The sequence below is a fragment of the Tamandua tetradactyla genome, chromosome 7 (assembly GCF_023851605.1).
Source record: "Tamandua tetradactyla isolate mTamTet1 chromosome 7, mTamTet1.pri, whole genome shotgun sequence".
Lineage (NCBI taxonomy): Eukaryota > Metazoa > Chordata > Mammalia > Pilosa > Myrmecophagidae > Tamandua > Tamandua tetradactyla.
This window is the reverse complement of record NC_135333.1, coordinates 98,149,170-98,172,225: the sequence shown is the minus strand read 5'-3', so window position 1 is coordinate 98,172,225 and position 23,056 is coordinate 98,149,170. Positions and strand designations below refer to the sequence as shown.

Sequence of the window (23,056 nt, the reverse complement as noted above, 5' to 3'; positions counted from 1 at the left end):
TCAAAACATGGCCAGGGACCCACAATGGGACTGCAGACCAGTTCCAAAGAGCTCTGGGAAGAGGTTAAGGATAGTTGCCAAAAGTGTTTTTTTTGTCAGCTCCCTGAAGTTGTGCTTTCCTGGCCTGCCCAGCAAATGACCATCTTTGGCAATCTTTTTCTTACCACCCTAAGAAGGAAGTGTGTTTTCTACCTCCAGAGTCCACCCTGGCTGGGGTGGTTGAAACAATGTCCATGGGGAACCCTGTCCAGGACAGTCAGGAAGCATAATTCAGAACCAAACTTACTGATCAAAGACCATGCTTGGTATTGAGCTATGTCTCTCCCATTCCCCATGAGAAAGGTCTCTCCATCCTAGCAGCCAACCACAGACCATATGAAGGCTGCTTACCTCAAGAGTGGGAAATGGAAACCAGCCACTGCAGCGGTGTGATTCAACAGATGGTCGCCCCAACTTCTCAGTCTCCCCATTCCACTATTTCCTGGACGCTGCTCAGTGCTCCATTTACCTCTGTAGCCCTAGAACTGCTGTTTCAGATATTTGTCTGTCAACTAGATGATTTTGGAGGGGGAATTGTCTTGTAGCTCCTTACTTTGCCATCTTCTCCAGAAGTTCCCCCTTATTGTGGTTTTGATTTTCATTTCCCTGATGATCAATGATGTTGTGTATCTTTTTCACATGATTATTGGTCATTTGTATATCTTTGGGGAAATACTTATTCAAGTCGTTTGCTAATTTTTAAATATGATATTTGTCATTTCATTGTAGCAGGTCTTTATATATTCTGGATATTAATCCTTATCAGATTATGGTTCACAATTATTTGCTCCCATTCTGTAGGTAATTTTTTTCACTTTCTTGACAGTGTATTTTGACCTTAAAATTTTGATGAAGTCCATTTTATCTATTTTTTTCTTTTCTTGCTCATGCTTTTGTTTCATATCTATGAAATCATTATCAAGTTCAAGGTTACAAAGCCTCCACCTATGTTCTCTTCTTGGAGTTTTGTGGTTTTAGCTCTTATGTTTAGGTCCTTGGTACATTTATAATAATAATAATTATTTTTTAGCATGGGCAGGCTCTGGGAATCGAACAGGTCTTTGGCATGACAGGTGAGAATTCTGCCACTGAGCCACCATTGCACTGCCCTATAGTTCATTTTTGTAGTTGATGTCTAGTAGGGATCTGAATTCATTATCTTTCAAGTTGATATCCAGTTGCCCCAGCACTATTTGTTGAAAAGACCATCCTTTCCTCAATTAATGTACTTGACATCCCTGTCATAAATCAGTTAGCCATAGAAATCTGTATTCTCAGTTGCATTCCATTGGTCTATATGTCTGTAGTTATGGCAGGACCACACTGTTTTAATTGCTGTGGCTTTGTAGCAAGTTTGGAAATTGGGAAGTGTTGAGTCCCCCTATTTTTTTCTTCCTTTGTGATATTGATTTGGCTATTTAGGACCCTTGAAATTTTCCCTATGAATTTAAATATTGGTTTTACCATTTTTTTCAAAAAGAACTGCAGAGATTTTGATAGGCATTGTGTTGAATCTTTAGATAGCTTTGGGTAGTACTGACATCTTAATAATATTGTCTTCCTCTCCATGAACGCAGACTTTCTTTTTCACTTATTAAGGTATTTTTTAATATCTTTCAGAAATGTTTTTTCATTTTCAGTGCCTAAGTCATTTACCTCATTGGTTTAATTTATTCTTAGCTAGTTTATTCTAATAAATTCTTAGCTAATAATTCTTAGCACTATTGTTTTCTAATTTACATTTCACAATTTTTTTTTCTGTTGTATAGAATCATGACAGATTTTGCTAATCTTGTAGACTGCAACTTTTTTCTGAAATAGTTTATCAGTTCTAGCAGTCTTCTCTGGATTCTTTACGATTTTCTACATAAAAATTATGTCATCTGCTAATAGATATTAGTAAAACTAATAGAGATGGTTTTAGTTCCTCCTTTTCAATTTGGATGCCTTTTCCCCTTTATCTTGCCTAATTGTTCTGGCAAAGACTTTCACCACTATGTTGAAAGGGGATATCCTTGCTTGTTCATGACCTCCATGGGGAAAGGCTTTCATCTTTTACTGTTGAGTATATTGTTAGCTCTGGGTTTTTCATATATGCTGTCTTTCATGTTGATGGAGTTACTCTCTATTCCTTTTTTTTTTTTAATGTTTTCACATGAAAGAGTGCTAGATTTTGTCAAATGCCTTTTCTGCGTTACTTGAGATGATCATGTGCTTTTTTCTTTCCTCCTATTAATGTGGTATAGTATATTAGTTGATTTTCTTATGTCGAACCACCCTAACATTCCTAGGATAAATCCCATTTGATCATGTTGTATAATTCTTTTAATATGCTGTTGGATTCAGCTTGCTAGTATTTTGTTGGCAATTTTTGCATGTAAAAATTAGTAGTTTTCTTTTCTTGTGTTATCTTTATCTAGCTTTGGTATTAGGTGATGTCAGCCTCCTAGAATGAGTTAGGAAGCATTCCTTCCTCTTCAACTTTTGGGAAAAGTTTGAGAAAAGTTGATGCTAACTCTCCTTTGAATGGTTGGATTCACCAATGAAGCTGTCTGGTCCTTGACTTTTCAATGTTGGGAGGATTTTCAATGCCGATTCAATCTGTTTACTTATCGTTGGTCCATTGAGATCTTCTAATTGAACCTGAATTTATGTAAATTATGGTTTTCTAGTAATTTGTCCATTTTGCCTAGGTTTTCTAGTTAGTGAGCATTCAGTTGTTCATATATCTTCTTATAAGCTTTTAAATTTCTAGTAAGATCAATGTCAAAGCCTCCTTCCATTTTGGAATTTAGTTATTTGCTTTGTCTCTCTTTTTGCTTTTTCCAGTCTAGCTAATTGTCAATTTTATTGATCATTTCAAAGAGCCAACTTTTGGTTTCCTTGATTTTCTCAGTTGTTTTTCTACTCTCTGTTTCATCGACTCTAACCTTTATTATTTCCTTCCTTCTAATTTAAGTTTAGTTTGCTCTTTTCTTCTAGTTCTTCCAGATGTGAAGTTAGTTATTGGCTTAAGATCTTTCTTCTTGTTTAGCACAGATATTCATAGCTATAAATTTTCCTCTGAACACTGCTTTTGCTGCATCCCAGGAGTTTTTGTATGTTGTGTTTTTGTCTACATTCATCTCAGGATAATTGATAATTTTCCCCGTGGTTTCTTTTTTTTCTTCTTTGATTTGTTTTCTTTACATGGTATCAGAATAGTGGCCGAATCATTGTTATATTTCAAGATTTCTAAATTTAAAAATACATGAATCTGATAAACACAATTTAGATATAACTTCAAATTGACAATGATGAAACAAAAAATATTCTATAATCTATTTAAATGAAAAAATTACCATAATTAAGTTAAAAAATGTGAACATTCATTGCTGTCACATATGCATGTTAAGAAATATAAGTTCGTATAGAAACTTATATACATAATTAATATTTACTATTATTTGGTCTACATCTTTCAAACCAGGAGTAATATTTTCATTAAATTTGAATGTAAATTTTGGATGCAGAGTTGGCAGAAAACTGGCACTCAAAGAAGCCAAGTATTAATATTTGAGGATCGAAGTAGTTTTGAAGGGCAGATAAAAATTTCTTTTAAAAAGTTAAAAACTCAACAGGTGTTATGTCTTTGATTATTTTTACTACAATTGCATATATTCATTTTTAAACAAGCAGAGTCTATCTTTTGAATTATCTCTGCTTAGAACAGAACCTGTAATACATACCCTAGGCAATTTTTTTAGAATGAATAACATCTGGGAATTTATTCATTTAGGGAATCAAAATTACAAAATTTTCTGTAAATCATGTATTGAAAATGAAAATATAGCTATTAAAAGTGTAAGTGAAGGACGGGCCATGGAGGCTCAGCAGGCAAGAATGCTCGCCTGCCATGCCAGAGGACCCGGGTTCGATTCCCGGTGACTGCCCATGTTAAAAAAAAAAAAAGTGTAAGTGAAAATTGTTCAATCATTTTAGAGGAGTCAAAATAATATATGAATTGATATCCTGGTGTCCGAAAGCAATCATTTTACCATCTGTATTTTATTCTTCATGTCATTCATTGTAGATTGATGATTAATTAAAAAACTGAACAATTTTTAATCTAAGTTGTTTTCAAACATTGTCATAATGTCACTTTAAAGAGTCATATCAGGGCAGGCCATGGTGGCTCAGCAGGCAGAGTTCTCACCTGCCATGCTACAGACCTGGGTTCGATTTCTGGTGCCTGCCCATGCCAAAAAAAGAAAGTCATATTAATGGTACCAGCCTTGGCTTCTCTCCTCCTCTGCTCTTGTTCTCTCTCCCTTGCTAAATTACATTATTTGAGAAGCTAGAGTTTGCATTTGTCTTGAGTTTCCAAAGACTGCTGATCTTCTTTCAGCTCTTCTCCAAGACACTTGTTTTGCATTTCACTTGAAAAAGATTCTAAAGTAAAGCTGTTACCAAACTCCCGCTGTTTTCTTGGAATACTTTCAGTACCTTTGCATTTTGTTCCACATGTTTTCGAATTAATTCCTGTGTTCAAGCTTTTACATCTTTTTCAATCACTGCTTTTCTAAATTGGTTGAAGAGCTGAACTGAGGATTTCAGTATACCTGATGTTTTGACCGGTTTGCCTAAACGTTTCCAAGAGTCTGCATTCTTAATCTTTATATCCCGCACAGGACCTTAACATTCAGATTCTAACACATTTGTGTCAATATCAACAGGCCGATGGATCACAGTTAGACCATTCAAGTGTTTAGAATCACATGAGGGAAGCAGAATTTGTAAAGATAAAATGTTTTTCACACTCTGTAAATGTTCTAATTCCTGGTGATGAAACATTAACTGGTGATGATTTGGTGTTCCACATGAATGTATGGTTTGATGAATAAGCATAGTTTTCATAGACATATCTTGCACAGAAGACTGTGTCTTTACTTTTTCTTTGAAAGGAGAATCATTCGGTTTTACTCCAGTAAATTTAGTAAACATTTCTGAATCAGAATCACTGCTGTCTGAGGCACTTGAATCACTGCTGCTTTTAGATTCTGATGAACTGCCAGTGCTGCTGCTCTGCTGCTACTGCTTTTATTTAATCAGGAATCACCTCCAACTGCTCTGAGGATTCGGTATTCTCAAATTTTGTTTGACATTTTCTAGAGTTGAACTGATTATTGACATCCAATAACCGCTTATCCAACTCCTGTTTTTTCTGTGAATGAAGTTCTTTAGACTTTTTTTCTTATTTATTTATTTATTAAACATACCAACATACAAATACAAAATTCTTACCATATGATCATTCCATTCTCTTTTTTTTGAATGTTTTTAAAGTATTTGTTTTATTTCATTTGTTACAAGTTTTTTTGTTTGTTTTTTTTTCACTATCACACAGTCACATTGTGAAAGCTATATCATTGTACAATTATCATCAAGAAACATGGCTACTGGTACACAGCTCTACATTTTCAGGCAGTTCCCTCCAGGCTCTCCATTACATCTTGGATAACAAGGTGATATCTACTTAATGCATAAGAATAACCTCCAGGATAACCTCTCGACTCTGTTTGGATCTCTCAGCCATTGACACTTTGTCTCATTTCACTCTTCCCCCTTTTGGTCGAGAGGGTTTTCTCAATCCCTTGATGCTGGGTCTCAGCTCATTCTAGAGTTTTTCTCAATCCCTTGATGCTGAATCTCAGCTCATTCTGTGATTTCTGTCCCATGCTGCCAGGAAGATCCACACCCCTGGGAGTCATGTCCCATGTAGACAGGGGAAGGGTGGTGAGTCTGCTTGCTGTGTTGGCTGGAGAGAGAGGCCACATCTGAGCAACAAGAGAGGTTCTCTTGGGGGTGACTCTTAGGCTTAATTGTAAGTAGGCTTGACCTATCCCCTGTGGGGTTAAGTTTCATATGAACAAACCCCAAGACTGGGGGCTCAGCCCACAGCCTTGGTTGTCCACACTGCTTGTGAGAATATCAAGAATTCAACTTGGGGAAGTTGAGTTTTCCCCCTTCTCACCATTCCCCGAAGGGGACTTTGCAAATACTTTTTCACTCACTGATCAAATCACTCTGGGATTCATCAGGGCATCACCTGGACAAACCAACAAAATCTTATGTCCTATACAAAGTTCCATGTACTTACGGTGTTCAATCAACTATCTACATAAGTTATATTAGGAGATGCACTAGTCAAAGTTTAGATTTGTACTAAATAAACATTTTTTGCTTTAGTCTCACACATTAGTTGAAATTTTTAAATATTAAGTACCATCTATTTTCAGCACACTGTAGTAATGACATTCTTTTGTTCTTCCTCATGCAAAAACATTTTTTAAATTCGTACATTTAGTCGCTATCATTATACACTCTAGGCATTCCTAGATTACACCATCTCAATCTTTATCATCTATCTTTCTTTGTGATTTCATTTATGTCCCAGCCCTCCTCCCTCTATCATTCTCATATGCAGCTTCATTCAGTGTTTTAACATAATTGTATTATAGTTAGGTAAAATTGTGCTGTCCATTTCTGAGTTTTTATATTCAGTCCTGTTGCACAATCTGTATCCCTTCAGCTCCAATTACCCAATATCTCACCCTATTTCTATCTCCTGATGGTCTCTGTTACCAAGAAAACATTCCAAGTTTATTCACTAATGTCAGTTCATATCAGTGAGACCATACAGTATTTGTCCTTTTGTTTCTGGCTAATCACACTCAGCATAATATCCTTAAGGTCCATGCATGTTGTTACATACTTCATAACTTTATTCTTTCTTACAGCCGCCTAATATTCCATCTTATGTAAAGGCACAGTTTGTTTAGCCAACCGTCTGTTGATGGACATTTTGGCTGTTTGCATCTCTTGGTAATTGTTAATAATGCTGCTATAAACATTGGTGTGTAAATGTCCATTTGTGTCCTTGGCCTCATGTCCTTTGAGTAGAGACAACATATAGATGGGTCCTGTTTTTTAATCCATTCTTCCAGACTATATCTTTTGATTGGAGAGTTTAATCCATTAGCATTCAGTGTTATTACTGCCTGGGTATTACTTTCTTCTACTATTTTGCCTTCTGGATTTTATATGTCATATCTAACTTTCCTTCTTTTTACCTTTACTCATAGTCTTCCTTTCTACACTCTTCTCCACACCTCTCTCTTCTGTCTTCGTATCTGTCTCTAGTGTTCCCTTTAGTATTTCTTGCAGAGCTGGTCTCTTGGCCACAAATTCTCTCAGTGATTTTTTTGTCTGAAAATGTTTTAATTTCTCCCTCATTTTTGAAGGACAATTTTGCTGGATATAGAATTCTTGGTTGGCAGTTTTTCTCTTTTAATAATTTAAATATATTATTCCACTGTCTTCTCACCTCCATGGTTTCTGCTGAGAGATCTGTGCATAGTCTTATTGGGCTTCCCTTGTATGTGATAGATTGCTTTTCTCTTGCTGCTTTCAACATCCTCTCTTTCTCTTTGACCTCTGACATTCTGATTATTAAATGTCTTGGAGTACGTCTATTTGGATCTATTCTCTTTGGGGTATGCGGCACTTCTTGGATCTGTAATTTTAAGTCTTTCATAAGAGTTGGGAAATTTTCAGTGATAATTTCCTCCATTAGTTTTTCTCCTCCTTTTCCCTTCTCTTCTCCTTCTGGAACACCCACAACACATATATTCATGCGCTTCATATTGTCTTTCAATTCCCTGAGTCCCTGCTCATATTTTTCCATTTTTTTCCCTATAGTTTCTGTTTCTTGTCGGATTTCAGATGTTCCATCCTCCAGTTCAGAAATCCTATATTCTGTCTCTCAAAATCTACCTTTGTAGGTTTCCATTGCTTTTTTCATCTCTTCTACTGTATTTTTCATTCCCATAAGTTCTGTGATTTGTTTTTTCAGACTTTCAGTTTCTTCTTTTCGTTCATTCCTTGCCTTCTTTATATCCTACCTCAATTCATTGATTTGGTTTTTGATGAGGTTTTCCATGTCTGTTCATACATTCTGAATTAATTGTTTCGGCTCCTATATGTCATTTGAATTGTTGGTTTGTTCCTTTGACTGGGCCATATCTTCAATTTTCCTAGTGTGATTTGTTATTTTTTGCTGGTGTCTAGGCATTTAATTACCTTAATTAGTTTATTCTGGAGATTGCTTTCACTTCTTTTATCTAAGATTTTCTTGCTGGATGAATTTGTTGTCTATCTGTTCTTTGACACTCCGTTCAGCTATATCTTGACCTTTAGCTTAAGTTTCATTTAACAGAGGAGAATTTTTCAGTTCTTGTTTTCTTGTTTCTTGCCCTGCTTGTGTGGTGACTTTCCTCCCCACACACTTAAGAGGGTCTACTTAGATATTATAGACCTCAGCCAGATTTCCCCAGACCAAACTGGCCCCCTATCAGGAGGGAAGAGTCACCTGCATCGATTTTCCCTGAGGGTGAGACCCAGCAGGTTGAAAGACTTTCCTGTGAAGTCTCTGGACTCTGTTTTTCTTATCCTGCCCTGTGTGTGGTGCTTGTCTGACTGCCAGTCCCACCAGCATAAGATGATGCGGTACCTTTAACTTTGGCAGACTCTCCCTGCTGGGGGCGTGGTGGAGACAGAGGAGTGGTTGTAGGCTGGTTTTAATGGCTTCAAATTACCAAGCCCTGGTGTCTGAATTCCTTGATGGAGGGATTCCACCTGGGTGGGGTTTCACTCCTTCCCTGGGGAAGGCACAAGCTCCAGATAAGCCCCCAAAAGAACTCACTTCTGCCTATGCCTGGGGCAGTTGCAGCCTGAAAAGTCCTGCCACTGTATCCAGAGGCAGTCAAACCTTTGTAGATACACAACCACAAAAACCTCTGTTTCCTTCTTTTTTTTCCCCCCTTTTTCTGTCAGTCCTGCCTCCTTGGCACCGGGGCAAAAATGAACAACCTCCACTTTGATCAGGTTCACCTAAGCTGGGGGCCTATTTTTAGTAGTCAGAATTTGTTAATTAGTTCCACAATTGGCATTTGATTGTGCCCAGTCCCTGCTGCTGGTAAAGTCCTTTCCTTTCCCCTCTGGGAAGTGGCCTGTGGGAGAGGGGCACTGGCCACAGCAGCTTTGGGAACTCACGGTTCTGGGGGGTACTCGCAGCCGGTCCAGCTGTTCCAGACTGGGGCACGCTGTGTGTTTGGTCACTATCATGGCTCCGGGAGCTGTTCTGTACTGTTTCTGGTTATTTAGTAGTTGTTCTGGAGGACAAACTAAAATGCGCACATTGTTAAGCCACCATCTTGACCCGGAAGTCCTGATCATTCCATTCTTGATATGTAATCAATAACTCACAATATCATCACATACTTGTATATTCATCATCATGATCATTTCTTAGAATATTTGTATCAATTCAGAAAAAGAAATAAAAAAGAAAACAGAAAAAAAATTCATATATACCATACCCCTTATCCCTCTCTTTCATTGATCACTAGCATTTCAGTCTACTAAATTTATTTTAACATTAATTCCCCCTATTATTTATTTATTTTTAAACCATATGTTTCACCCATCTGTCAATAAGGTAGATAAAAGGAGCACCCAACACAAGGTTTTCACAATCACACAGTCACATTGCAAAAGCTATATCATTATACAATCATCTTCAAGAGACATGGCTACTGGAACACAGCTCCACATTTTCAGGCAGTTCCCTCCAGCCTCTCCATTACAGTTTAACTAAAAAGGTGATGTCTAAATAATGCATCAGAATAACCTCCAGGATAACCTCTTGACTCTGTTTGGAATCTCTCAGCCATTGACACTTTATTTTGTCTCATTTCACTCTTCCCCCTTTTGGTTGAGAAGATTTTCTCAATTCCTTGATGCTGAGTTGCAGCTCATTCTAGGATTTCTGTCCCATGTTGCCAGGAAGGTCCACACCCCTGGGAGTTATGTCTCATGTAGAGACAGGTAGGGCAGTGAGTTTGCTTGTTGTGTTGACTGACAGAGAGAGGCCACATCTGAGCAACAAAGAGGTTCTCATGGGGGTGACTCTTAGGCCTAATTTTAAGTAGGTTTAGCCTATCTTAAAATTTGCAGGGTTAAGTTTCATATGAACAACCGCCAAGATTGGGGGCTCATCCTATTGCCTTGGTTGTCCCCACTGCTTATGAGAATATCAGAATTCTCCACTTGGGGAAGTTGAATTTTCTCCCTTTCTCACCATCCCCCCAAAGGGACTTTGCAAATACTTTTTATTCACTGTTCGAATCACTCTGGGATTTATCAGGACATCACTCTTGATGAACCTACAAAATCTCATGCCCTACCCAAGGTTCCATGTACTATGGTGTTTAATTAAACTGTCCACATAAGTTATATTAGGAAATGCCCTAGTCAAAATTTAAATTTTGTATCAAATAAACATTTTTTGCTTTAGTCTCATCACATGTTAAAGTTTTAAAATATTAACTTAGCATCTATTTTCAACACCCTGCAGTATTGATATTCCTTTGCTCTTCCTCGTGCAAAAAAATTTTTTTAATTTGTACATTTAGTCACTATCATTGTACACTGTACTGTAGGTATTCCCTAGATTATACCATCTCAGTCCTTATCATGTATCTTCCCTTCTGATTTCATTTGTGTCCCCAGGCCTCCTCCCTCTATCTTTCTCACATTCAGCCTCATTCAGTGTTCTAACATTTTTGTATTACTCATTATTTTCTTAGCATGAGATTTTTGGGGGTCTTTTTCATAGACATGCTGCAATGAATTTTTCTAGTTCTCTTAGTATAGATGCTTTCAGTGTTTCAAAGTCAATACCTCATCAGGATTAGAATTTCTCAGTGTGTAGCGCAAAAACCAGGAATGAGGCTGCAGGCCTCCAGGAATGTTCTGCCAAGTTAGAACAGGCTGAGACTAAGGATCTGTAGCTTCAGGAAGCAGGTTTTTTATTTGCTATGGCCATAGGGCTCAGTGAGTAGCCTCTGAAAGTCTGAGCCCCGAACAAAAGGCAACCTTAGCTTTTATAGACTCTGACATGTTAAAGACAAGGTAAACAATTGGCTGATTTAAGTTGAGAATGGCCCAGAGCTGAACCCCACCCTAGGAATGTCTTCTTTTGCCTATGTGCATTTTCACCAGTTCCTGAAGGCTAGGGGAGGGGGTTTCTATACCAGGAAATGTGCCTTATCTCACTTGCCTGCAAGGAGAGGGGGTTTGGGGATTTTCTACAGAGAGCACAACTAAACCAGAAAGAGGGGAAGGCCTGCCTGCTACAAGTGAAGGCTCTCTTGACCGTATTATATGAACTACTCACCCAAATTTATCTTTGGAAGTTTGTTTATATCCAAGCTTAACTGCCTTTTCTCATCATAATTCATGGGTTTAGCATTATCTTCATCCTCAGATTTAGAGTAAAGACCTGTCTTTTCTTCTTTGGTTGATTGCTCTTGGACTTTTCCTTTAATTTCATCTGTTTAAACTCTTTCTTTGGCTTTTTATCTCTGTTATTAAACTTTTCATTTTCGTTTTCCTTTTCCTTTTTTTAGACTTCTTATTATTTTTCTTTAGCTTAAAGACAGGTACTTGGGACAGAACCTGTAGCTGTTGATGAACATCTCTACATTGCTCCTGAAACTTTGTAAGATTTTGATCTCATTCATCTTTGGCATCATCAGAAGTTATCTTCAGAAAAAGCTTTGCTACCACTTTTGTAAGAATTCGAGAATTCGAGAGTTTTGCCACGCAAAGGAGGACTCCAAGAGATGTTCTCTCATGCAACATGCAAGGGGTTTATTTTCCACACATGTGTGGGGCTCATTGAACACACAGGAACCGAGAGGCCCCCGTCTGAGTTTGTAAAAGCTTTTTAAGGGGTAAGATGAGGGGGGTGGGGGTTGAGCATGGGTCACAGGTGCTGTTTTGCAAAAAAGCAGATAAGAACAGTTTTACAATAAGCATTTCTTAACAGTTTTACAACAAGTAATCTTGGCGCCAGGATTGTTTATCTTCAGCCTGATGGGGCCCATAATTCTTTTCTTTATAATTCTTAACTCACACCAAATGCATAGCCGTGAATATAAAATGACACAAATGCTTTTGCTGGATATTTCAGAAGCTAAAATATATGTAAATAGCTAAATTAAGCAGGAAAAATTAGCTACTGTTAAGCTTTATAAAATTCCCTTTTACATTCCCCACTCCTTTTCGTATATATCTCTAATCTTAGAGATTTTCTGGATTATTTAACACTGAGAACTGTTGTCTGATGAGCATTAATTTGACATTTCCAATCTGCCCCTGTAAAAACTGTATAATTTTATTTAGAATACATGGTCCTATAGTTATTATTAAAAGTAACACAATTAAAGGCCCAACGAGAGCAGATAATAGCATCGTTAACCAGGGGGACTTAGTAAACCAAGATTCAAACCATCCCTGTTGCGCCTCTCTTTTTTTTTTTTTTTTCACGAAGGCGCTCTCTGAGTTTTGTCATGGACTTTTTAACAACATTAGAGTGATCCGCATAGAAACAACACTGTTCTTTTAAAGCTGCACATAGTTCCCCCTTTTTAAGGAAAAGTAAGCCAAGTCCCCGCTTATTCTGCAGAACTACTTCTGAAAGGGAGGTTAGAGAGTTCTGAAGGGCTGAGACAGATTTTTCTATTTCTTTTAAGTCTTGATTTATCGCGGCTTGTAATTGACTGGTTTGTTGCTTGCTATGTACAATGGCAGCAGTCCCTGTGCCTATACCGGCAGCGACAGTTACCCCCAGAGTGGTAAGATTACAAGGGGGTAGCAGGAACGAAGGCTCCCCTGCTCCCTCCCAAGTTTTTATAGTCTTCCCATTTTCCCATCTGGATATTGTTCATTTCCAAGGCTTATGCGGGTTGGAATTGGGTTCCCGTGGGGGAGGGAGGAGAAGGAGTAGTAACCCTACGAACCCGCAGCTTGAGAGGATTGTCAGTCCTTTCCAGTTTTCATTGGGACTAAGAGGGCGAAGGCGCAGGTTTGAGATGAGACGCATGGATCCATGATGCGATGCCATCGACCTTGACTGCGGTGGGGGTGGCCAAGAGTACCTGATACGGTCCTTTCCAGCAAGGTACAAGAGTCTGTACCTGGTGGCGGCAGACATAGACGAAGTCTCCCACCTGATATTGATGCGGAGTTCTGTTGTCTCCTGGCTAGTAGGAGGTGGAGAGCTGCCGCCACAGGAACCGCTGGGCTTTTTCCAAGGCTCGCAGCCTGTCAAGCAAGGGGGTATGAAGGGAACTATTAATCTCTAGAATGGAGGACATGTCCTTGACTGGAGTTGGCGCTCCATATAAGATTTTATAAGGGGTTAGATTACACAAGAGAGCAGAGGGGGTATTTCTGGCTCTGAACAGGGCATAAGGCAGGAGCATGGTCCAATCTTTCAAGCCAGTCTCTATAGCTAATTTGGTTAGGGTCTCTTTAATTGTCCTGTTCATTTTTTTTTTTTTTTTTTTTTTACCTGTCCTGAGCTTTGGGGTCTGTATGCGCAATGCAATTTCCAATTAATCCCCAATATCCTGGCCACACCCTGACTTACCTGGGCTACAAATGCGGGTCCGTTATCTGACCCTATTACCTTTGGTAGACCAAACCGGGGAAAAATTTCTTCCATAATCTTCTTGACTACAACCTGGGCCGTTTTTCTCTTAGTTGGGTAGGCTTCAACCCATCCTAAAAAGGTGTCTATAAAAACTAGTAAGTATTTAAGTCCATATTTTGCAGGTTTAATTTCAGTAAAGTTGACTTCCCAGAACTGCCCAGGTTAAGTTCCCCTTAGTCTTTTTCCATTAGGAGCTTTTGTGGGGTAGGCGTTTACAATTTGACACGCCTGACATTCTCTGGCTATGCGATCTGCCAGCTCTTTCCTTTTTGAGGCTGTCAGAGGGTACAATTCCCTCTGGTCTTGCAGGAGCTGCTGTAGTTTCCCTGTCCCCAGGTGAGTGAGCTGGTGGACCTGCTGTATGTAAGCTAGGGCTTCCGATTCTCCTAGGGGTGCAACTTGAGATAGTGTTTCAGGGGGTTGCTGGTTTTCTTTGGTTACTAGGACCAAGTTTATAAGGTCCCTTAAAGCTGCCGCTTTTGCTTCTTCATCTGCTCGCTTATTACCCATGGTTATTGGGTCCAAGCCTCTTTGGTGGCTAGTACAGTGGACAATGGCTAGTAGTTTTTTTTTGGGGGGGGGGGGGAAGCATGACTGCTGCCAGGAGTTTAAGAATTTCCTCTTTGTGTTTGATTTCTTTACCAGCTGAGGTTAATAGCCCTTTTTTTTGGTAAATTGCCCCATGTACGTGGGCAGTAGCAAAGGCAGAACGGCTATCTGTATAGATAGTCGCTCGCTTTTCTTTTGCTAATTTTAGAGCTTTTGTGAGGGCAATTAGTTCAGCCTTTTGGGCAGATGTTCCCTCCAGGAGGCTAGAAGATCAAATAACTTTTGTCCCACTGACTACCGCCGCTCCCGCTCGCCTCTTACCGTGTTGGAGAAAGCTGCTTCCGTCCAAAAACCAGGTTACCTCCGAGTTAGGCAATGATTGGTCTTTTAAGTCTCTGCGGATTCCGGTTTCTTCAGCTAATATCTCTTGGCAAGTGTGCAGCACAGGTCCCGCGGTCTCGTCCGGGAGCAGGGTAGCCGGGTTTAAAGCTGACGGGGCCCCGAAAGTCACCCTGTCTTTGTCTAGGAGGATGCTCTGATAGTGGGTAATTCTGGCATTTGACATCCATCTATCTGGAGGCTGGCGGATTATGCTCTCCAGGGCGTGAGGGGCTATTACGGTCAGCTTCTGTCCTAGAGTGAGTTTGTCTGCGTCTTTTGCCAGGAGGGCAGCTGCCGCGATGGTCTTGAGACAGTGTGGCCATCTGCTGGCAACTGAATTTAATCGCTTGGACAGATAGGCCACCGGTCTCCTCCAGGGGCCAAAAGCCTGTGTTAGGACCCCTCTAGCCACGCCTCTCCTTTCTTTTATGTAGAGCATGAAAGGTTTATTCACGATTGGGAGGGTTAAAGCTGGAGCTGACAGGAGCGCTTTCTTAATGCTGTCGAAGGCTTCCTGCTGTTCTATTCCCCACTGGAAATCAGCGCTCCCTTTGAGCAAGGGGTATAATGGGGCAGCAAGGGCTGCAAACCTTGGGATCCATAACCGGCAGAATCCCGCTGTCCTTAAGAACTCTCGTAGCTGCTTTCGGGTCGTGGGTGGGGGTATTTGTGTTACAGTTTTCTTTCTAGCCTCAGTGAGCCATCACTTTTTATTCTTAAGAGTATATCCCAGGAAGATTACTTCCCTTTTACAGATTTGGGCCTTTTTGGCTAAGGCTCGGTACCCCAGTGCGGCTAGCTCACTTAACAGTTTTCGGGTCCCATACTCACAGTCCTCCTTAGTGTCTGCTGCCAACAGTAAGTCGTCCACGTATTGTAGCAAGGTGACTCTGGGATGCTGAATTCTGAAGGAGCTTAAGTCTCTATGAAGAGCTTCATCAAAAATGGTGGGGGAGTTTTTGAACCCCTGGGGCAAGCGTGTCCAAGTCAGTTGGTTCGAGGATCCCGTCTCTGGATCGATCCACTTAAAAGTGAACAAGGGTTGACTGTCCTTATGCAAGGGCAGGCAGAAGAAAGCATTTTTTTTAGATCAAGCACAGTATACCAAGTCTTTTCAGGATGGAGAGTGCTGAGCAGGTTATAGGGATTTGGCACAGTAGGATGTATGTCCTGCACTCTGCTATTTATTTCCCGTAAGTCTTGCACCGGTCTATAGTCTCTAGTCCCTGGCTTTTTGACCGGCAATAAGGGAGTGTTCCAGGCTGATTGACAGGGCTTAAGTACTCCCAAGCCAAGGAATTTCTCTATATGGGGCTTGATTCCTTCCTGGTCTTCCTTGCTTAAGTAGTATTGTTTTACCCGAATTGGAGAGGCAGTGGGCTTTAGGGTCATTATTACTGGGGGCTGATTGACTGCCAACCCTAACCCGGCAACTTCTGCCCAGGAATTAGGGAATTCTTCAAGCCAGGCCTGAGGAATAGAACTGTGGAGCTGTTCTGGTTTTATATACAGCTGATATTCTTCTTCGACTGGCAAGGTGAGGGCAGTTATTACAGGTTGGCTTACTAGCGGGTTTAAAAATTCCACCTTTGGCCCCTTAGGATTGAAGGTGATTCTCGCCCTTAGTTTAGTTAACAAGTCTCTTCCCATAAGCGGGGCAGGACACTCAGGGATGACTAGGAAGGAGTGTTGAACCTTCCCCTTCCCCAGGTCCATGGTTCTTTTGGTAGTCCAGGCGCAGTAGCGACTGCCATTTGCTCCCCGCACCAAGGACCTTTTTGTAGAGAGCGGGCCTATAGGTTCTTGGAGGGCCGATATTACTGCTCCCGTGTCGACTCCAAAATTAATTGGTACCCCCTCCACATTAAATTTTACCCTGAGCTCGGGGAGGGGTGCCGAGCCCTGACTCCCCTAGTCTTCACTTTCCAGAGCCAACGTGGCCAGTTGTTGCCAGTTCGGGGGCCTAGTACCCCTCCGTTTTTTTCGGACAGTTTTTTTTTTTTTTTTTTGGCCCAGTGCCCAGTTTCTTTGCAGTAGGCGCACTGGTCTGGACTAAGAGGGGTACGATAACACCGACCCGAGGGATTTTCTCTAGCTCGTTCTCTACCTTCAGTGTTTCTTTCAACTACTGTGGCCAGGATCTTTGTTAATTCTTTCGTTCTCCTTTTCTTTCTTATCAACTCTTTTTCCTATCTCTCTTTCTCTCTCCTTTGTTCTTTTTCCTCTGTTTCTCTCTTATAAAACATTTTTTCAGCTTCTTTGATTAAATCTCGCAAGGCTAGGTCCTGCAACTCGTCTAAGCGCTGCAGCTTGCGTCTAATGTCTGGAGCTGATTGACCGATAAAGGCCATGGCCACTGAGGCTCTTTGATCCTCTGATTGAGGGTTAAATGGAGTATACCTACGGTATGCTTTTATTAGTTTTTCTAAAAAGACTGAGGGCGATTTGTCCGCTCCCTGAATAACCTCTCTTACCTTGGCCAAATTGGTGGGCCAGCGTGCGGCTGCTCAGAGACCTGCTATTAGAGTCTGGCGGTAGATGGACAGATGCTCCCTACCTTCAGAGGTGTTCGGGTCCCAATTAGGGCAGCGCAGCGGGAACCGATCGTCGATGACATGCTGGAGTTGGGTGGGTCTCCCATCTTGTCCAGGAACTTGCTTCCTGGCTTCCAGTAGGATTCGATCTCGCTCCTCCATGGTGAAGAGAGTCCCCAGGAGTTGTTGACAATCATCTCAAGTGGGCTGGTGAGAGAACATAAGGGACTCCACCAATCCAGTCAGCCTAGTGGGAGCCTTGGGAAAAGGAGGGTTACTATTTTTTCAGTTATATAAGTCAGAGGAGGAAAAGGGCCAGTATTGTAGAGCGGGCATTTCTCCCCCATGTCCATCATCCACTGGAGGCCTGTACGGTCTGAGGGGGAGAGTGACCGCCACATCAGATGGGCTTAGTGCTCGTCTGCTTCGTGTACTATGTGCTGGTCCTGGTTCATCTGGGATCATCTCTTGGTGAACCTGCAGAGAGGGAATGGAAGAGGGCGGGGAGAGAGAACTAGAGGAGGGAGAAGGTGAGCTAAGAGAAGGGGGGTCCTGTACCGGAGCTGAAGGGTAGAGAGGAGGGGAAGAAGGACCTGCGTTGAAGAGGAGTAGAGCCGATTGGGACTCCGGTAGGACTGCAGGAGGTAAGGAAGGATAGAGTTTCGGAGCTTGAGAAGGACCTGGCACCCTGATTGGGAGTACAGAGGGAGAGTTATGTTGACCACGAGGAGTAAGAAACGGCTTTACCCATGGAGGTGGGTTTTCACACAGGTCCTGCCAAACCATGATGTAGGGCTGCTGGTCCGGGTGACCATACAGACCAGGGCGGAAGATGACTGACTTGACGGCCTGAATCAAGGGTAGATGAAAAGCTCCTTCATGAGGCCATCCCACGTTAAAGGAGGGCCACTCGACCGAGCAGAAGGTCTGCCATTTGCCTTTCTTTACAATAAAAGATAGATTCTGACCTCTTTCCCTGACCTCCGACCAGTGTCTTAAGGTCAGAGAAAGTGGAGTCGACATTCCCTGACCCATCTTCGGTGAAACAAAAAACAATTCCCAACACACAGATACAGACAGACACACACAGAGCCGGCACACCACGTTTACACAGTTTCAGAGACACAGCTCAGACTGGCCTGATGACTGTGATCGAGTCTCCCCCGTCAGAAGGGAAACAGAATCAGAGTCGGCCCTGTAGGAAGCCTCCAGGCGTCCCCGGAGGTCCCCCAATCCTGAGGCATCCCTCGGGAGAGTGACCTGCAACCCCTGGACACGTCTGTCGGTTGCGGTCGGAGAGTGCTCACGCGACTCTTTGACAGTCACTGCCAGTCTGACAGACTAAGCAATCGCACCTAAGAGAAAAAGGCCTCACTTACCCCGAGAGAGAAGGCTGTTGGAGCCTCCCCTTACGAAGACCCAATCTCGGTGGGACCTCCAAATGTAAGAATTCGAGAATTCGAGAGTTTTGCTACGCAAAGGAGGACTCCAAGAGACGTTCTCTCATGCAACATGCAAGGGGTTTATTTTCCACACATGTGTGGGGCTCATTGAACACACAGGAACCTAGAGGCCCCCGTCTGAGTTTGCAAAAGCCTTTTAAGGGGTAAGATGAGGGGGGTGGGGGTTGAGCATGGGTCACAGGTGCTGTTTTGCAAAAAAGCAGATAAGAACAGTTTTACAATAAGCATTTCTTAACAGTTTTACAACAAGTAATCTTGGCGCCAGGATTGTTTACCTTCAGCCTGATGGGGCCCATAATTCTTTTCTTTATAATTCTTAACTCACACCAAATGCATAGCCGTGAATATAAAATGACACAAATGCTTTTGCTGGATATTTCAGAAGCTAAAATATATGTAAATAGCTAAATTAAGCAGGAAAAATTAGCTACTGTTAAGCTTTATAAAATTCCCTTTTACACTTTCACTACCAAGTGTTTTTCTGTTATCTGTTTTGATGTAACATACAAGCATACTCTCAACAGGTTCATCTGGGATCTTTGCAAAATGAATTTCAAAAACATCCTGGAGCATTCTTGCCATTGTCACTATATCATGACCTGAAAGATTGTATTTGTAGCAATTTATGAGCATTAACATCTGTAGTAAATTCATATGCATCCTTATATTCTTGGTTGTCCATATTTCACTTAATCATTCCAAGATCCACTGGATTTTTGAAAATATCATGGCAGTTATGGAGTCCCACCCAAGTCATTAACACCAACAGGGTTATAAAAGGGCCATGCTGATAATAAGTGTTTCTTTGCAAGTATTTCTTTAAGAATCTCACTACAGTGCTGTAATTGTTTGATTACTTCAACACTCTTTATAACTTTATATTGTTGCAGAGAATCTGGCAAAACATTTTTCAGCACATTTTCTTTTACAGGTAGCATTTTCACTGATTTTTTTTTCTATAAGTGTTGGGGAAGATTCACTACTTTCTTTAACTACTGAAGTTGTAGGAGTAGTTGTATCTACTTTCCTCACATCCCTTGTAACTTGGGCCATTGTTTGTGAGGTAGAGATGAGTGGAGGGCTTTGTTTCACACTTAAGTGAGAAGCAGATGTCTCAGGCAATACAGAGGGAATTGCTTGCTCATTAAATACTTTTTGGTGCTTTGGGGGATGGATTTTCTTTAGCAGAAGAGACTACTACATCTTGTTGAGTACCTTTCTTCATTCTTTCCTTACCACCTATAACTTGTTCTTCTTGTGACATCTGAGATAATTTTTATACAAACAGCTTCTCTAGAGCTTCTACCATAAGAAAATTGTCATTTCCTGGCTTGTTATACAAATAACAATTTGAGAACTTTGCATTGAAGACTTCTATACATTGTGAAGCCTTCACAAAATATTTATGCTCCAAGCACTTTTTAATTGTATTTAAATCCATTGGGTTTTTAACAATGGCATAATAATCAGGCAATTTTAGTTTGATGGCATCTACAGGCTGCTGAAATAGCCAAGAAAGACTATGCTTCTATAATGCCTTCAGGACAATTTTTTTGTGGATATTGCAGTTGATTTGTCAAATGCCTGTTTTTCTTAGTATTTATATACCATGGTGGAGGGGGATTAACAATAGCTGTTTGTTGACTTGGCACAGACATTCTTAACTTCTTCAAATCCTGATGTTCTAATGTAGTATACAAATCCATGCCCTGAAAAGAAAAGTTTCTTGTAGAAAAAGTATCTGATTGTGCAGGTTTGAAAGGACTTATGTACCCTAGAAAAGCCACGATTTAATCATAAGCAATCCTGAGGGAGCAGCCGCTTCTCTTAATTCCTATTCAATACTATAGGTTGGAAACTTGATTGGGTTATCTCCATGGAGATGTGATTTAATCAACGTGGGTATTAAACTTGATTAGAGACATGTCTCCACTCATTCTATGTGGGTCTTGATTAGTTTACTGGAATCCTATAAAACAGGAAACATTTCAGAAAAAAAGGAAGATTCAGAGAGAGCAAAGCAGAATGACATAGCCACGAGAAGCAGAGAGCCCACCAGCCAGCAACCTTTGGAGATGAAGAAGGAAAATACCTCCCAGGGAGCTTTGTGAAACAGGTAGCCAGGTGAGAAAGCTAGCAGATGACACTATGTTTGCCACATGCTCTTCCAGCTGAGAGAAACCCTGAACTTCATCAGCCTTCTTGAATCAAGGTATCTTTCCCTGGATGCCATAGATTGAACATTTCTATAGACTTGCTTTAATTGGGACATTTTCTTGGCCTTAGAACTGTAAACCAGCAACTTATTAAATTCCCCTTTTTAAAAGCCATTCCATTTCAGGTATATTGTATTCTGGCAGCTAGCAAACTAGAACACTGATCTTTCTCTTCAGCTTGCAGATGATCAAGCAGTGCAGGAAAGCCATTCTCCACTGATTGTTGATATCACCACCAGCTCTCACTGTAATAGTGGCCCCTTGTAGTTTCTTCTCAAGAGGATACTGTTTAATTTCCACATATTTGTGAATTTTACAGTTTTCATTCAGTTTTTTTCTTCTGAATTCATTTCAGTGTAGTTGGAGAGCATTCTCTGTTTAACTTAAATCTTTTTAAATTACTGGGACTTTTTGTTACCTAACATGATCTGTCCTGGAGAATGATCCATGTGCAGTTGAGAAGGATGAGTACTCTGCTAATGTTGGATGTAATGTTCTGTATATGTCTGTTCCGTCTAGTCGTTTAATAGTGTTGTTCAAGTCCTCTCTTTCCTCATTATTATTTTGTCTAGATATTGTATCAATTGAAGCAAGTGGTATATTGAAGTCTTTTTTATTGTAGAACTGTGTCTATCTCTTCTTTCAGACTTTCCAGTGTTTTCCTCTTGTACCTTGATGCTCTGTGTTCTTATTTTATCTTGTTAAAATTTTTGGTTTAAAGTCAATTTTGTCTGCTCTCTTTTGTTTACTATTTGCATGGAGTATTTTTTCCACCCCCCTTTTTTTCAAGATTCATCTTCTTTATCTCCTTTAGTCCTATATCCATGTATTCCTTTAGTTCATGGAACTGAACTAAAGTTTCCTCTGTTCTAATTTGTTTCTTTGAATGGGCCATCTCTTCCTATTACTTTGTGTGATTTGTAATCTTTTGTTGATACCTGAGCATTTGATTATTTTGACTGCTAACACTGGAAGTCAGTTTCTCCCTCTTATCTAAAGTTTTAGGATAGATTGACTGTGTGTTAAAGCTTTTCTTCAATGCTTTTCCCAGTTATACTGAAACTTTATAGCAGCCTATGGTTTGCAGTTAAATTTTTCCCCGATTTCTCTGAGCTTGTGTGTTGCCCTGGGTGTGCTCGATAATTGTCAAGAATTTTCTAGTGTGTACAACTCCTTCTCTTTCAGGAAAGGAGTTCTTCTCCTAGTATCATCCTCCTGGTGTCGTGGTATATGCTCTTTGTTATTATATAGTTTTTCCTCACCAGCAGCTGTGGTTAGCTCAGCTATACTCCTGCACTCTGGTCCACCTTTTCTGCCCAATATCCATGCTGCTTTTCAGCTCCTCAGCTCCCCTTAATTCATGCAGCTTTTCTACCACCAGTAACTTCTAGGTCAGGGAACACAGAATGTTCATCTTCTGTGGAGCCAAATGGGTCAATATACAAAGACATCTAATATTTTCATTTAGTGTACCAGTAATCAGACTCCAGGGACCAAGACTGGGGACTTGGGATATGTGTGGTTCACCAAAGTGCCACTGTGGGTCAATCTGGCCCTAGGCACCCATGTTTGAATGCACATGGGCTGCCAAACTACCACCATGCGTAGGTGGATTAGTCATCAGGGACCCACACTGGATTGCAGCTGAGACCCTACAGCTGTGAGTTATACAAACTGCAGCATGAATCTGAGAATGGGGTGAAGAGAGTCTGGATCAAATTTGTTTTGTCACCTTTCTATCATTTTATGTGGTTTTTCTTTTTTTTTTCAGTTTACCTCTCATTTAGTTGTTCTATGGTTTTGATTATCTTTCAGAGTTTTGAGAGAACTGCTTTTTCCCCTTTATTCTGCTGTTTTTAAGAGGGAACATTTGGAAGGATACCTTACACTGCCATCTTGATCGAATAAGCTATAGACAATTCTTTAGAGGAGCTTAGCTGATAAGTATAAGACAATATTTGGAAGAAATGTGAGTACAGGGTAGGACTTAATTTTTTTTAAATGGGAGCTTTTACAGTGTGATTGATACCAAAAATGGTAAAATAGAAAAAATAAAAATTGATGACAGGAATGAGAGTTTCAGGTGCTAAGTCCTTAAGTAAGTATGAATAGATGGGATCTAATGTGAAAGTGGTGGATTTGGCATTAAATAGGGCACAAAGAGTTTACACATCCAAATAGGACCAAAGATTGAGCATGTGTATGAGTATATATATGGACTGGCTTGTGGATTCAGTGGTGGAAACATGAGGAATGCTCTTTACTCAGAGACAG

At 40.6% G+C, this 23,056-nt stretch overlaps 1 pseudogene; it reads right to left on the bottom strand.

Moving 5' to 3' along the window:
• Positions 1-4,142: 4,142 nt before the first annotated feature.
• LOC143690546 (bromodomain testis-specific protein-like) lies at positions 4,143-20,224 on the bottom strand (annotated as a pseudogene).
• Between the last annotated feature and the right edge of the window lie 2,832 nt (positions 20,225-23,056).